We start from the raw sequence: 18,628 nt of genomic DNA, 5'->3' as shown, positions 1-18,628 counted from the left end.
CTCAACAATCATTGATTCTTGTTGATTAATAGTTTGGTTCATAGGATCATCAACATTAGTAGACATGCCTTCATAGTAGTACATAAAGCTTTTTTAATTCTCAAGTTCCTTCTTTTGTTCATCTTCATGTATTTCTATATATTCATTAAATTTTACATTTGCACTTTCCACAACTTTGTTAGTGTTAGTATTTAAACACTTATAAGCTTTACTTCTTATGGAATAACCTAGGAATATACCTTCTTCACTTTTTGCTTCAAGTTTACCATTTTTGTTGTCCTTGAGAATGTAACATTTGCTTCCAAATACCTTAAAATATTTTACATTGAGTATCCATACCATAATTCATAAGGTATGAAATTTGTACCTTTTTTGACTTGTACTTGGCTCAAAATATAAACACTTGTACTGACAGCTTCTCTCTGGTATTTTTAAGCAACATTCTTATACATCATTAGTGTTCTAGCACAATCCATTACAAATATGTTCCTCCTTTTAGCTATCCCATTTTGTGGAGGGGTCCTAGGTGTAGAAGTTTATCTTTTGAGTCCTTCAAAATTTATTGAATTTATTTGATGTAAACTCTCCACCTCTATCAGATGACAAACATTTCAATCTTTTACTAGTTTCCTATTTAATTTTTTCTAGATATCACTTAAACATTTGAAAAGCATCAGATTTTCATTCTTGGATAATCATTAACAAATAGAATAAAATACTTGTCACCTTTATTGCTTTGCACATCAATTAGTCCATATAGATCAGTATGAACTAATTCAAAAAATTATTTTGAAGTGTGAGTCTTACTCTTAAAAATAGACTTTGTCATCTTTCCTAACTGACATTGTTTGCAAATTGCATTATTAGGTTTCTTTAGTTTTGGCAAACCTCTAACTCTTTTCATCTTACTGATACTAACCAAGTTGTCAAAATACATCACATAATATTTTGTGCCATAGCCACACACCATCAAATTGTACAACAAGACAAGTAGCTTCATTCATGTCAAGATAAATATGATTACTTCTAGTCTGATCTCCATTCCCAATGAGTTCTCCATCAACATCATAGATCTTAACATTTCTGTGTTAAAATTCAACTTTGTATCCTAAATTGTTTGATTGTGATGCACTCAATAGATTATAGTTAAGTTCTTCAACATAGTAAGCATTTTCATACATGATCTTGTTTGTCAATCTTATTGATCCTTTACCTTTCATTGGAGATGGTGCATCATTATCAAATCTAACACTATTTCCTTTGTAATGCTTAAGGGTAATGAACTTACTATTTTCACCAATCATGTAATGAGAACATCCATTGTCAATGATCCATCTTTCACTTTTGATTACATAGGATACTAATGTAGTTCCCTCATCTTCATCTAAATCATCTTTTATAGCAACATACACAACTTCATCATCATGATCATCTGATTCATCATTAGATTCTTCTTCAACACTGTAACAAGCTTTATTTCCCTTGTTTATATCCTTTTTAACTCTCATCTTTTCTACTCCTAGGTTTCTCTTCATTTCTATTTTTTTTCTTCTCAGAACACCATGCTATAATATGACCAACTTTATTAAAATTAAAATATATGATGGGCAACTTACCTTTTTATTTTTCTTTTCCTCTATGAAATCTGCTAGCTAATAGTGCTTCTAGTTCTTCTAGATCTTCATCATCTATGTCACTATCACTAGCAACATGCTTGACATTTTTTTTCCTTTAGGTTCTTTTAGTGTCAACTTATCTTTGAAAGTAGTATCAATATTCTCAGATTTGAAATTATCAAATTTTGAAATTTCAAAAGTAGTGTGTCTACCAACCACTTCTTCAAGGATTAGATCACTACCAGGAGTACACTCAATTCTTGTATAGCAAAGACTCTAATAGAATATATAGGCAGCAAGGTTCTCGACACTTTTCTAATCAAAGTCTCATCTTCAATAATTCCATTTTCTCCTCTAATTACATTAACAAAATCTTTGATTCTTCCACAATACTAGACTATAGTTTCACCTTCTTGCATTCTCATTTCATCAAATTTTCCTCTTAGAATTTTTGTTTTGGCTCTCAACACATTCTTGTCTCCTCCATAGATCTTCTATAGGGCATACCACATTCCTTTAGAAGTGTACATGTTTTGATGTCTTCAAACTCTAAATAGCTTAGGGCAGATGCAATCTCCAAACTTGCTTGATTGTGTTCTTTCTTTTGTTTAAGTTGTTCAACAGTTAGGGCTCCAACTACTTGAACATGTTAAGTGGTGATAGTTGTCTATGCATAATCTCCAAGTCCTCCTAGATCTAGCTTCAATAAACTTTTTCATGTAGGAAATTTTTCCTTGTTTAACTTGGGCACCTTCTTTCTATACATCTTGATGTTTATCTTCAAGTACCTTCAAACTATTTCCTTTAGAAGCACCAAACGCTCTGATACCAATTTATTAAACGATGGTATATTACTATCTTAGGTCAAATAAGCTTTATAGAAATGTAAACATGAAATACCAAAAAATAATTCACACAATTTCACACAATGATTTTATGTGGAAATCCAATTTGGGAAAAACTACCAGTAACATGCTATCAATTTTCACTCTTCTAAAGTGAGCTCTGTGAGGAACCAACACTATTAAAGTTTACAACACACATTATTAACTGTGACCTTGATTAAAGGATTTCAATAACCCTATTAGGAGTGATTCTTGTTAGAGGACTTTAGAAAATTCCATTAGAATTTCACCCTGTTAAAGGATTTACTCATGACTATTAGATCAACATTAATCCAAAGGATTTATCTAGGTTGATGTTGTTGTTAGAAAGTAATAGTAGGACTTGATCTGATAGCAAAACAACTCACTTGTACATTACAAATCTCCTATTCAATCCTCCATTTTTATTGGCACTCATTCCTCTTCATCTCTAATAGCTTTTTCACCCTTCAATCCTTCACCACCTTAAGCATTCTTGCTTAGTATGCCAACTACAGGTTCATTCCTTCGACCACCAAATGAAACAATGCCTCAAGACTCCTTGTCTCTCTCTAGTTTGCACTGTGACACTTTTCTTCTAGCTCATAATCTCCTTATATAGATAATTTATATCTTTTTTCACTTCACCACAATCATCCATCTTAGGGTTAGTTCATATTCATCAAATCTACCCTCTTTTCCATTTTTTCCCTTCTAGAAACTTCCCTTACAATCCTCTTCACAATTATCTTCAAATGGTTTATCTTGGATTCTATGCCACTAGCTCATTATACTTATCTTTAACATGATTCACACAATTCAAGAAATTAACTTTATCAACTCAATTTTATGAAATCTTTGATCAAACCCATTTTACTAGCACTCAACAATAACATGTTGTTTTATTGGTGATAACTATCTTCTAATACTTGGTCAACACTAAGTTTCTTGATATAGGCTAAGTTGAACTGGTGCTCAACACACACACTAAACTTCCTTTTCTTAACTCATATTGAATTTGCACATACTAGATTTCCTTCACTTAGCTTCAACTAACTTTTTGCTTGACTTGCATTGACTTGCTTGACTTGCACTATTTTCTTGGTCAGGCTTGTCAAACACATTTCTTTGCTTATTCTCCTTCTTTTCTTTGCTCAAGTATCCTTTCATTGCAGCCATAAATAGATAAATAATACACTATATCATAAGAAGTCTTACTCAGTCTTAGTGCTCCTTTTATACACCATATAACTCAACCTTTCCATAGGTACTCTTGTTACCTTTTCTTTTCAAATCCTCTTCATCAATCAATCAAATGATAGCATTCAAACCAAATTAACATTTGTTCTACCAGTAAGTAGTAGGTTTGACATTAGTGACAAAATAATTATTGTTTTATGATAGGTTTCATCAATCTCCTTCATTTCTATACTTTAATAATCTTCTTCAACATCTAACAACGAAAAAATTATTTTTTAATATTGGAGGTATCTATCAAATTTAAGATTCTTCAAACTTGAAGAGAATGTTGTTGGAGAAAAAGGGTATCCAAATGTGTTCTCAGATTTAAGAGTTTCTATGTGCAAATAGACATTTTTTTGTCAGTTCTCTCAAAAATGTTATAGGAATGGTTATATGCACTATTTAATGTCACCAATGCGTTATTTCAGCCTTTAATAGGCGCTATTCACAAGGTGGAAGTGTTGTCTCGAATGCAGATGCACTCTTTTATTCTAAAAATGCACTATAAAATCCTTCACATGCATTGTTTTATGTTTTAAATACATTGTTATAGAGCATAGATGTGCTATTTCATGTAATAAATGCACTATTTTAGGGTACACAATAGTGTTTTAGCTAGATTAGGGTTTCTTTTTGCAATTTTGTCTAAGTTTTCTTTCAAGTTTATAATTTTAAGATCTTTATCTTGTCCCAAAATAGGCACCTTCGAACACAACAATAGTAAAAATCAAATATTCCAAGCACACACCTAAAACAAAAAACAAATTCTTGAAAATGGCTTTTCTTATGCTGGTGACTACAAGGTCTTAGTATTATCCAATGGTGTTCAAATTTACCTCTCTATGAAAGAGAGCTTCCCACCAACATGGGGAAGGTTTGGCACAATCTCTTACAAGACTCCTAGAGGAAGGCTATATTTTGAACACAATTGTCTTGAATTCCACTAAGAATGCAAGTCTAAAGACCTTCCCTCTCATTAGCCCTATTAAGGAAAATCTTGGGAGGTATGCCTTTATATGGCTTATGATCTACCTATGAAAGAGCTAGAAAAACAAAAATCAAGAATAGGTCTAGGAGTTTGATCACCCCATAAGGGTGAGAGAATATTCCTACTACCTTGACTTATAAACACACCAGACATGGCCTATTTAGTTCTGCAACCTTTAATCTATGAACAACAATGGTCTCTTAATTAAGCTAGGTTTTTTGTTCATTCCTTAGCTACTTCTCATAAAAAACTAAGCATTTTGGGCATTCTAATTCAATCCTAGGAATGAGAAGCATAGGCCTAATACCAAGTTTGAAATTTGAAATAGCTTTGTCTAGCTTAGACTAGATTTGAAAATAGAAATGTCATAGTTTAACTGTTAGATAACAATAGAGTTTAGGTTTACTTGATTCAAAGCTAGCGAAAGGCTAGGTGTATTTTAAAGCTTTCTTCACTTCATTTCTGAGTCTTGATGTCCTAGAAGCTCCTTTTCACCTTTTTAGAGACCTTTAATCATCCAGAAATCATATATTCAAGTGAGATATGGAAAACTATAAACCTGATCAAATGCATTATTAAAAAAAAATTGTATGCACTACAAAATACCACATATACACTACAAAAAGTCTCAATAGTGTTGTTTAAAAGTGTATATGTGCTACATAAATTATCAAAGTATTACAAAAGTGTTCATATGTGTTACAAATATTTCAAATATGTTACTAAACACTTCAAATGCATTACAAAAGCATATAAATCCATTAAAACATAAGTTAAAAGTGCTAAAGCAACAAAACAAATCCTAAATTTGGTACTCGAAAGGTTAGAAATGTTTTCCAAAGTTGCCACACATGTTATGAGTCTTCCCAAACATTGTTAATCCTGCAACAAGTCAGATTTGCACAAGAAAAGAGAGAAAAACACAAATCCATAAACAAAGTTAGAGATTAGCATGAAAAATTAGACAAGAAGAAGGCTTTTGTTCGAGCCCCACAGTGGGAGCCAATTTGTGCATGGGGGAAACACACATTCATGAGACCTTGGTGTGAAGTGTTGGAGATTGAATGAAAAATCAAAGCTAGACCCAACAAACAAAACATCAAGTCAGTTCTTTAAGAATGTCCCATGTCTCCCTAACCATGACTACTAAAATCACTCTCAAATCAACATCTTAGTGACAGTCCTAGAATGGGATTTAGCTATAGTGAAGATTTAGTGTAGATCTAGGATGAAATGACTATATGAAGCCTACAAGTATGCAAGATCTAACAATATGTAGACATAAAAATCCCTAAATGTGAGTCTAAATGATGTTTAAGTAATGCTAAATGGTATTAAATAATGGTAAAATGAGGCTAGAATGATGTTAAAAGATGATAAATAATGCTAAACAACACTAAATAATGCTAAATAACATGAAAAAATCTATCTCTAGTATGTCTATATAAAGGATGAATAAAAACTTAGGTCCCTTGTTATAGGTTTTCCCTTCTATTAATAGGATTTCAAAAGGGGGTTGGGGTAAAAATCTGGGTTTTACTTCTTTACTTGGGGTAAGAGTGAAACTGAAAATATCTCACTAGATCCCCAAGGGGAAGAGTCCAACAGAATTGACTTTTTGAGGATAAATAGGGATTTTTAATTCTTTTAAATTCAAAAATGGTGGATTTCCACTTTTGAGAGGATAATGACTTTATTTGATTTATTAATTGTTGCATTTCTTTTCAAGTTTGTCATTTTGTCATTTATTTGATTTTTGATTTTATGAATTTCTTCTTTTGAAGTGATTTTGGCTATTTTGAATGTTAAAATAATCAAGAGTTTAGGCAATTAATCGATTAAATTAATTACTCAGATAACTTGTCGTTGTGATATATTTTTAAGTTTATTTTTTTCTTCATTTTATTGTTGGAATGAAGTCTATGTTTGTTGAAGTCTTGCAACTTTTTTGGTGTCTACATAATCAATTTATGTATGGTTCTCTCCTTCCTCAACTCAAGTAATCTCAACTCATCATGCACACTTATGATTCTTTCTTCCAAGTTTTTTATTTGTGCATTTGGATTCTATAATTAATCCACAAAGCTCTTCAATTCAACTTCCTTTTCTCTAATCCCTCCTTTAATGGCTTTTGTGCACTCAAAACATAAAGTACATTCTCCATATAAGTCATTTCTTTCTTGAAGATATTTACTCTATACCTTGATACAAGTATCAAGAAGTGATAACTCAGTTGTAATATTGTTGCAAATAGTGCTAAATAGGTTAGCATCATGTGTAGCTTGAGCTTTTGTTGCTGCAACACCAACCAATGTAGAAAATTTCCTATCAAATTATGCCATTGTCTTCTCTACTCTATTTTTTGTATCTAGGTCATCCACCTGTATTTTTTCAATGTCTTGCATCTTAATTTTTATTTTTTCTAGTGTTCCCAAGGCACTCTTGCTCATCTTTCCTTATTCTTCTACAATTTTATTTAGTGAAAATGTTGTTAGGTGTAGATGCTTCTGTAAATCCATGTTACCATCAAACATCTTGGTAACATCCAGTGGCAATCTTGTGATTCGCTCTTCAAGAAGGGAACTTAAAGTACTAGATTTAGTAGCCCTAGTAGGTTTTCACACAACTGCTATCTATCATTCTTCTACTATAGCTACTTGTTGGACTAGTGGCTAGGATAGCTGAATTTCCATCTTATTATTTTATTCTTCCTCTTTCTTTTCCTATTCTTTCTCTTTCTGCACTATTGCTTTCTTTTCTTCTTCTCTTTTTGTCTTTTTTAGAGATATTCTTCTTTTCATGGCTTCTTCAACAATATTTAACCAATATGTAGTATAATCAAATTCTATGCTCATAGGGGTAGGTTCCAATGATAATTCTATTAGTGTTATCTAATTGTGAACAATATTACAATCATGTTTTCTATTATTTTCCTCTTCCTCCTCTAAGCTAGTGCAGTCTTCAATACATACTTTCTCCACATTTCCAACTTCATCTTTCTTTCGCTCTACATAGGAGTCAATTTGAACATTAGCAAAAGGGTCTTTACTAGTATTAATAGTGATAGTAGCTCCCCCTATCATCATGGTGTCATCTTCTTCACTTGGTGTAGGTTTCTTGTCCCTGACTGTATCATCATTTTCTTCTTTTTTGTTGTTGTTGCAATAGGTGTAGACTTAGTTGTAACTTTTATTACTACCTCCTAAGTCTCCTTTATTACCTTATCACATACACCTCTCATCAATAATATTGATATCCTTTTTTTTCTTAGCAATGGTGCAATTTTCTTTAAGACTTCTTTTTTCTCTTCACCATTTCTAATGTCACAAAGCTTCATGATTACCTTCTCTCTTTTTTTCTTAACCTCTTCTTTTATTCTAGGCTTCTTTTCAATCAATATGTTCTATAGATCTTCTAGAATGTTCCCATGAACATGTGCTTACAATTTATTGAAGTCTGTCATATACCTTATCATTGCATTTTCTAGTTTCCTCTTTTGCAAAGGATCATAAAGATCATATTATTTATTTAGATGAGTTAGATTACCATCCTTAGTTATCATTTGATTCATTCAGCCAATTTTAGGTTTCCAAAGCATTTTCTTTTTCTCACTACTAGCTACTTCTTGTGGCTATGATTGTGGTTGTGGTTGAGGTGGATAAATTTGTCCTCTCAACTTTCTTGGTGTACTTGCCTTCTCTGCTATCACCATATTTCCCTCATAGGTCTTTAACACTTTTGGTTTCATGTTGGGTCCTAGACATGTGATCATTTCCTTAAACCTTTTTGATCTTTTTGGTGAAATTTCTTTCTTTTCCTCTTCCTCCTTTTCCACCTTAATAGATACAAGTGTCTCTGATGGTACAACTCTTGTAGATCTCCTTGACACTATTGGTGAACTAATTTCAATTATCATTGTTATGTCCTCCTCTTTTTGTTCTTCAGCTCCTATAGTAGGTGTTGTTGATGATGGACTACTTAGTACAACAAATAAATATTGTTTTAGTAATATGTTACAATGGCCTACTACCTTCATCTATGTTGTGGTTTGTTTTACCTCTACATATTCTTCATGAGTCATACATGTTTCCTTGAGCATCTATTTCATAGCTCTTTCTACAAATAAGTACTTTATTTTATTTGTTGATTATTATTCTAGAATGATGATTTTTATGTACCTAAAGGATAAATCAAAAGCTTTTCAAAAGTTCAAATGGTATCTAGCTAGAGTGGAGAAAGAAATAGGAAAGAAACTAAAATGTTTAAGATCAAATAGAGGAGGAGAATTCATTTATAATGAAATCAATGAATTATGCAGTGAGAGAGGAATCAAAAGGCAAGTGTTTACACCTGGTACACCTCAACGGAATGGTATTGCTGAAAGAAGGAATAGATCAATGGATTGTGTAAGGACCCTGATGATAGAGAAGAATGTTTCTATCAATACTAGAAGGAAGAAATCAATAGTGCAGTTCATAGCTTAAACAAAGTTCATTTGATGAAGGGATTCAAATCAAACACCTTTTGAATTATGGTATGGCTATAAACCTAATGTGTGTTACTTCAAAGTATTTGGCAGTAAATATTATATTCTAAAGGAGTTTTGAAAAGGAAAAATTGATTAGAAAAGTGATGAAGGCATATTTATGGGATATTCCAATAAGAGCAAAGCATATAAATGTCTAAATCTATCTACTCATAAAGTTATAGAAAGTACACATGTGAAGATTGATGAGTTTGCATAAAAGAGTGAAGAACAAAGTAGTATGAAACCTGAAGACTATAGAAACTTTGTTTACAATGAGCCTAATATTGTACCTAATGTTCAAGCAAGTTGCAATCAACAGCCTTCAATTGTTCAAATATTGTTTGTTTCAAACAAGTGTTGACAGGATTGAAGGAAGAGATCAAGGATCTAGTTGTTGTTTTCTGTGATAACACTAGTGTAATTAAAATTTCCAAAAATCCCATGATGCATACCAAAACCAAGAACATTGCAATTAAGTATCATTTTTTAAGAGAATTGGTGCAAGATAAGGAGGTAAGATTAGAATATGTGAATACAAATAATAGATTGCAGACATATTCACCAAGTCATTACCAAAGGATGCATTCCTGAATCTAAGAGCTAAGCTAGGGGTACATGGAAATTCATTGAATGCTATCTTTGGCATGAGATTTCAAAGAGGGAGAGTTTGTTGTCATAGATCAGAGAAATTTTATGTCTGATAGGGAGACTTTGTTGTTATATATGGGTAAAAGCACAAACCTGTCTCACCCTTTTGTAAAGGAAAAGGCTAACAAAAGTATAATTGTTCACCTTCAATGACATAAAATTGGAATTATTATTTTGAATTTGGAAATGAAGTGAACTAATGAAATGTGTAGAAATGGATGAAGTTTAGGATTATAATTTTTAATAATTATTTGGAATAAGAATTGATATATTTCCTAATTCTTGTAGATAATTTTTTAGTTGTTGAAAAATGTTGAAAATTAGGGGTCTAGTTCCCACCACAAACATAGATGGAAATAAATTTATTTCCCTTTGATCTTAGACTATGTTATAGATAACATATATAGCTAGAACAATCAAAAAAAAAAATTAGCTTTACACCTATATTTTCTCTTTTATAATGATTCAAATTTCAACTCACTTAAAATCGATAGTTTTCATCTCCCACCGCATTTCTCAAAACAAATCTATTCTAACTAGGAAAAAAAATTATACATTCTAAAAGAGGACTCTCTCCTCTAGAATGTCATATAATTTTAAAAAATTCATATGATTTAATATTTTTTTCTTTCTCAAAATTGACATCTTTTCAAGTGTTAAAATATGTACTTATAGAATTTTATAACTACAATATACTATATCTAACTAAAACACTATAAACTTTATATAAGAATATTCTTGACTCTAAGCTCTATACAATGGTGTTTATATGTTACTAAAAAAATATCATAAAAAAAGTAGTAGGAGTTATTGAAATGCCACTTTTTTGAAATAATTGCATTTTTTTAGTAATTGGATACAAACTAGTGTAAAATATGCATTTAATAGATATTTCTAATTGGAAAAGTGTGAAACCATATATAACATAGCTAGAATGAATTTATCTAGATCATATGTTTGAAAATTTTGATTTTTAGATAGAAATACTCAAATTCAATCGTTCTAATAAGTCAGCCTGAAAGGTGACATAGCTTTGTACTTTTACCCATATCAGAGATATTTTTTTATTTATGTTAGAGATGTCAAAAAGGAAGAATGAACTTGAAAGAGGGAGAGTCTAATATTGTAGTTATTACAATCAAAGACTAATGATAGAGGGAGTCCACACTGATAAAGGGAGTTCTCATGGATGAGAATCAAAACGAAAATGAGAATATTATGCTTACTTTTATTTTGCTCTAAAATTTTATTGTATTATGACATGTTGTGTTGCCATCAATCCTAAAGAGGGATATTGTTGAAAATAATTTTTCAATTGTGTATTGTCTTTGATGTTACACAAAATCTAAAAGTCTTTACTAGTCAATTTCTACCAAGCTCACTTAGGAAATGAATACCGTTTCTAGTGTCTGTCGAGTGTACCATAGATAATCAAGTTTGAAGACAATATCTATCAACTTCACTCAAGAACCAAAGGAAGTTTGCAATAAGACAGTTTCTGCCAAGTTCACTCAAGCACCAAAGAGAAGTTGACACAAAACTAGTGCTAACTGAGCTCATTTGGTTACCAAAGGAAGTTTGAAGAAAGTCTTTCCTGAGTTAGTGTTGACCGAGACGGGTTAGCTAAAGAAGGATTTTCTTGATTTAGTATATTTAGTTTCATGAGTTGTTTGTTAAGTCTAGACAACTTAAGGGATGAATATTGAATATTTGTAAGTGTATTCAAGCCAAATTTACAAGAGAAAAGATATAAGGTCAAGTTGTGGGATTGAAGAAGAGAATTATGGGATTGAAAAGATAAACCAAGGAAGTGAATTGAAAGTAGGGTATTCTGAGTTTACCAAGATGTATTAAATATTTTGATCAAGGAGGATCAAGTATAAGCTAGAACAGAGATCTAAAATTAGTAATTTAGTTGCATCAGCAATTAGGTTGTATCATTGTTAGTCTCTAATAATTGTTGCAGTGTATCAAATCTCTTAACAAAGTTATCTTAATAGCTATTTTCCAAATCCTTTAACAAGATGGCATTTCAAATTGAAGTATCTAAAGACCTTTAACAAGGCCACTCCTAATAGGGTGATTAAATCCTTTAATAGCGTCATACCTAACAATGTGTTTTGTAACCTTTAATAGGGTTGCAAGCTCCTAATAGGGCTCACTTCAAAAGAATGAAAAATAGTAACTAGTTGCAATTGGTGCTTTTTCCCAAATTGGGTTTCCACATTAAATATTGGTGTCATACTTGTTCATGTTATAATTTGCTTTCTATTTTTGCAACTAAGTTAATTGTGATTAATAATACTAAACATCTTAAGAAGTAAATATTTTAGTGATTGTCAAGTATCTAAGATTCTTAGTGTTTACTGAGTGATTCAATGCTAATTGATTTACAATAGTATTTTTCAGTTTCAGCAAAATTTGGTTTTGATTTGTATTGACATCTAAGGGATCTAGGATTTTTTTTTGTGGTAATTGATTCACCCCTCCCCTCTTAGTTACTCCTCTTATATTTCAAATAATTGGTACCAAATCTTTTTGGTTCTTGTAGTGAAGGTTTCAAGGACCTAAGCTAAAGGTTAGGATGCCTTACAGAAGGGAGATTCCCAAGCTAAACATAGATAACTTCAAGTCATGGTAGGAACTGATGAGACTACATTTGGAAACCATTAAAGACTTAGGCCTAAAATACCTAGACACCAAGTATGTGGCACCTACTAGAACTATGACTGTTAAAGAAATTACAAAAAAGAAGAATCATAACATTATGATGATTGATGTTTCTTCAACTCTCAACTATGTTGAATTTGATGAAGTCAAAGATGGTGTTACTTCTTATGAGATGTGGATCAAGCTCAAATCCATCTATGGAGGTGATGACAATGTAAGGAGAGATAAGGAAAAAAGTTTCAGAGGTCATTTTGATCAAATGACGATAAGAGAAGATGAGAACATTGCAAAATATAGTGATAGAATCAAAGCCAGTGTCTGTGCAATTAGGGCCTCAAGAGGAAAGATAGATGATGAAATAGTGGTAATCAAGGTTCTCAAAAAACTTCTTTCTATATATGCAATTAGAGTTTCAAAAATTCAAGAAATGAGATGTGATCCTAAGAATGACCTATCATTGGATGCACTAGTGAGAAGGTTGACAACATTAGAGCTAGAAAACTATGATAACTATGTTCTTAACTCTAGCAACCTTGAGTCTTCATTTCAAGCCAATCTATCACTCAAGAAGAAAGTCACAAAATATAAAAAGTAATCTGACAGTGAGGATGAAGATGGTTCTGATGAAGATCTTGAAGTCATATAAGCATTCCTTACAAGAAGATTTCCCAAGGGCAAAGGGAAGTACAAAGGCAAAATTCCTTTGATCTACTTTTCTTGTGAAGAATTTGGTCACATTTTTGTAAAGTGGCCAAACAAAGAAGGCAAAGAAGAGAAGAAGAATGACAAGTACAAGGGAAAGAAGGACTTCAAAAGATACAAGGACTACAAAGACTAAGGTAAGAAATCTTGTTACATTGCTAAAGATTCTAATAGTAGTGAAGAAGAAGATGAAATGGTCTACATTTTTATTTAGGATGAATTAGATGATGAAAATGATCAGATGGAACTTATCTCACATATTAGTAAGAATGATACATGGATTATTGATAGTGGTTATTCGCACCATATGACTAGTAACAAATCCATATTTAAGAACCTAGTACACTATGATGGTGGAAGTGTTAGATTTGGCAATCATGAACCATGTTATGTAAAAGGTAAAGGTTGTATTACACTAACCAATGATCTCAGATGTGATAATACTAATCTACTTAGTGTGGCTCAATTGAATAACATTGGATTCAAGTTAGAATTCATAAATGGAAAGGCCAATCTACTGGATGGGAAAAGAAATATGGTTGGGACTAGAAAGAAAACAAAAGGTAATCTATTCTACCTAGATCTTAATGAAATTTCATGTTTCATTGCTCAAGTAGAAGAAAGTTGGTTATGTCACAAGAGGTTATGTCATGTGAACTTTGATAATCTAGTCAATATAAGCAAGAACAAAAGGGTTAGAGGCATTCCAAGCCTAAAGAAACCTAACATGGGCATGGGCATGTGCAAGAATTATCAAATTTTTTAGATGGGAAAGACAAGTTTCAAAAGAAAAAACTATCATTCTAAAGAAGTGCCAAAGCTTGTCCATACAAACCTTCGTGGACCTATTGGCACATAAATCTAAATGGAAGATAAGTAGTTTATTTTATTTATAGATGATTATTCTAGAATGATGAATTTTATGTACCTAAAGGATAAATTAGAAGCTTTTCAAAAGTTTAAATGGTATCTAGCTAGAGAGGAGAAAGAAATAGGAAAGAAACTGAAATGTTCAATATCAAACAAAGGAGGAGAATTCATTTCTAGTGAATTCAGAGGAATTCTACAATTAGAGATGAATGAAAAGGAAAGTGTTCGCACCTAGTACACCTCATTAGAATGGCATTGTTGAAAGAAGAAATAAATCAATAATGGATTGTGCAAGGATGTTGATGATAGAGAAGAATGTTTCTATCAAATACTAGAAGGAAGTGGTTAGCACTATATTTCATACCTTGAACAGAGTTTAGTTGATGAAGGATTCAAATCAAACACCTTTTGAATTATGGTATGGCTATAAACCAATGTACAATTACTTCAAAGTATTTGGTAGTAAATGTTATATTCTAAAGGAGTCTAGAAAAGGAAAATTTTATGTGAAAAGTGATGAAGTCATATTTCTCGAATATTCCAATAAGAGAAAAGCATATAAATGCTTGAATCTATCTACTCATAAAGTTATAGAAAGTACACGTGTGAAGATTGATGAGTTCACAAACAAAGTAGCAAGGAACATGAAGATTACATAAATTTTGTTTACTATGAGCTTGATACTATACGTAATGTTCAAGCAAGTGGCAATCAATAGCCTTCACCACCTAAGTCCTCAAAATCTCCAATTCATCTCGAGTTACAACAAGTGCAACTCAAGTCATCAAAAGGACCCAAGTTGCTATTAGAATGACCTAAGTTTCAGCAAGAGGAAACTAGGTCAGAATTTGATGCACTTGAGTCACAAATAGTGGGACCCTAGCATGACTCAAAAGACCATGGTGAACCTAGTAATTTCAAAAAGGAGCCCAAATATTGAAATCTGATTGAAAAGATCTTTATTAAAGAAGGGAGATTGTTGATAAAGAATGGATTTCAATCATTGTTTTTTCACTGATGTCAAACCTACTATTTGTTAAAATGAAAATTGCTTATAAGATCCAAGTACTATCACTTAGTTGATTAATGAAGACAATTTAATCAATAAGATGTAACAAAATCACCTAAGGAAAAGGTTGAGTTATGGTTTTGTAATGAAGTACAAGGATCAATTAAGGCAATGGTAAAATGATGTATTAATAATACACTTGAAGATACATAGGTTGGCTACACTTAAAAACTCTAGAAGAATAAGTTACAACAAAACTGTTTGCAAAGCTTGACTAAATTCATTAGTGGGTGTCAAGCAAGCTAGTTCATGCCAAGCAGATTATCAGTAAGTGCCAAGAAAATGCAAAATCTAGTGTGTGCCAAGTGAAACAAAAGGTGTCGAGCAAGTTCAGGTACTGACTAGATAAAATGTAATAGGTGTTGAGCATCAATAAAACTTAGTTGATGTTGAGTGAATCCATAGTATGTGCCAAGTAACATAGTATGTGCCAAGCATCAGAAAGTCAATAGTGTTGAGTTGTTGCATTATTTGAAAAGTCAAAGATTTTCTAGATCTAAGCCAACCAGTTTGTTACCTTGAATTTTGTGAACTAGATGGAAGATAAGAATGTTGAGCAGGTGGCACATAATTCTAGGTTAACCATTTTTAGGTGAATATGGGTAGATTCTACATGATTTTTTTAGAAGAAACAAGATAAGGAGAAGATACATCGTATCTTACCTAATCCATTCGAACCAAAAATAAGAGTGGAAAAAGTATTCCAAACTTCTATTTAAGGAGTTACAGGTCAAGAAGCAAAGAGAGATTGGAGAGAGTGTGTGGTGTCAAGGAGAAGACATCAAGGGGGAAAGAACAGAGTACAGAGACTCTACTTTGATAGGTGACCACAGAGGTGATTACATTGGCACAACGAGCATGGAGACTCAAGGAGATGAAGCTTGAAAGGAGGACAAGCTGTCAAAGTTATAAAGACTGAAAGCCAAGCAAATTTGTGAACTAAATTGAGATCTGAAATCTACAAGTTATGTTGTGAGTTAATCAGATCAAAAGCCCTTATTGTTACTCTCTAGCAATTGTATTAGTTAGGGAAAAATCCTATGGACTTAGGTTGGTTAAATAGCCATTTTGTAAATATTTTAACAGGGTGACATTCCAAGTGAATGTTCTAAAGTCCTTTAACTAGGCCCACTTCTAATAGGGTGGTTGAAATCCTTTAACCAGGTCACATTTAATAGTGTGTTTTGTAGCCTTTAATAGGGCAGGCTTTTCACAGGGCATCACTTCAAAAGAGCAAGAAAGGAGTAGCATGTTATTAGTGGTTTTTTCCCAAATTGGGTTTCCACATAAATCACTGTGTTATGTGTTGATTTTTCTTGTCTTATTCTTGCATGTTGATTTTTCAATAACTTGCTAAGAAGAATCTTTAGCTTGGATGCATGGTTAATTTAAATGGGCTCACTATACTTAGTGAAAAAAATTTATCAAGACATTTGGACCTTGAATAACTGATTCACCCCGCCCCCCCCGCCTCCCCTTAGTTATTCTAGAGCATTTCTAACACTAGACTTGTTGGATATGCCAGAAGGCATCATGCGCCCAAGAAAATCATTGGAAATCATTCAGTTGGTAAAATGACAAGGAACAAACTGAAAGGTACATGTTTGCTCACTCAATTTGAACCTAGATCTATAAAAGATGCATTAGAAAATGAAAGTTGGATTTAAGCCATGAATGAAGAGATTGATAAGATAGAAAGGAATAAGACTTGGCCTCTTTTTCCTAGACCCAAGGATTAAAATATGATTGGCACAAAATGGGTATTCAAAAATAAGTTGGATGAGAATGGAGAAGTTTCAAGAAATAAGGCAAGGTTAGTTTGCAAGGGTTATTATCAAGAGGAAGGTATTGACTATGGAGAAACATTTTCTCCTATTGCTAGACTAGAAGGTATTAGAACACTCCTTGTATATGCAACACAAAGTGTATTAGATGGATGTAAAATCAACATTATTGAATGGAATCTTAGAAGAGGAAGCCTACATTGCGAAACCAAAATGTTTCATTTATCCTAGCAAAAGGGACATGGTTTACAGATTACACAAAGCTTTGTATGGTCTCAAATAAGCCCCTAGAGCCTAGTATGAAAGGTTACACAAGTATCTCATAAAGATTGGTTTGAACTAATGACAACAATTACCTATATATCAAAGGACTAGATAAGAAGATTATGTTGGTAAAAATCTTTGTGGATGATACATTGTTTATTAGAAATGATAATTTATGCAAATCTTTTTTAGAGGAAATGAATAAGGAATTTGAAATGTCAATATTTGGAGAAATCAAATTCTTTGTTGGCTTGTAGATTCAAAAGAAGAAGGATGGTATCTATATTACTCAATCAAAGTACATCATGGAGATACTAAAGAAGTTTGGAATGGAGGATTCTAAACTAGTTGGAACACCTATGTCTATTAGACATAAGCTTTCCAAAGATGATGATTCAAAAGAGGTAGATCAGACTACATATAGATCAATGATTGGAAAACTTAAGTATGTGGTGCATACAAGACCTGATATAGCACTAGCACTTGGAATGGTGGAAAGATTCTCTACTAATCCAAAAGAAAATCACATGATGGAAATAGAAAGAATCATGAGATATCTAAAAGGTACTAAAGATTATGATTTGTGGTATAAGAAAGGAGACAACTTTGAATTGAAAGAGTTCACTGATGAAAATTGGGCAGGAAGAATTGATGATAGAAAGAGCACTAGTGGTGGACCATTCTTTCTTTGAAAGAGGTTGGTATCTTGGATAAGCAAGAAGAAAAACTACATCTCTCAGTCAATAGCTGAAGCAGAATACGTTATTGCAGTAGTCAATTTTTCAAATATTGTTTGGTTTAAACAACTGTTGAAATGTATGAAGGAAGAGATCAAGGATCTAGTTGTTGTTTTCTGTGATAACACCAATGTAATTAACATTTCTAAGAATCTTGTGATGCATACCAAAACCAAGAACATTGCAATTAAGTATCATTTCTTAAGAGAATTAGTGCAAGATAAGGAGGTAAGATTGGAATATTTGAATACAAAAGAGTAGATTGTAGACATATTCACCAAGCCATTATCTAAGGATGCATCATTGTATCTAAGAGGTAAGTTAGGGTTCATTCCCCTATCTGAAGCTCAATAATCATATTTTAGTGATGCATTGACCAAGCATGTTGAAGATTAATCAAGTTGATGTAGTATTGTAAAAGGCAGATTGCATATGAATCAGTACATCAGGTACATGGAAATTCATTGAATGTTATCTTTGGCATGTGATGTCAAAGAGAGAGATTTTTTTATCATACAACAAAGAAATTTTATGTCAGATGGGGAGATTTTTTTGTCATATATCACATATTCTTTATTAATTTTAGAGATGTCAAAGAGGAAGAATGAACTTGAAAGAGGAAGAGTTTTATATTACAATCATTGCAA

Source organism: Cupressus sempervirens, chromosome 11, assembly GCF_028749045.1.
Source record: "Cupressus sempervirens isolate cs-2001-9-10 chromosome 11, ASM2874904v1, whole genome shotgun sequence".
Lineage (NCBI taxonomy): Eukaryota > Viridiplantae > Streptophyta > Pinopsida > Cupressales > Cupressaceae > Cupressus > Cupressus sempervirens.
Note: the sequence above shows the minus strand (reverse complement) of the source record.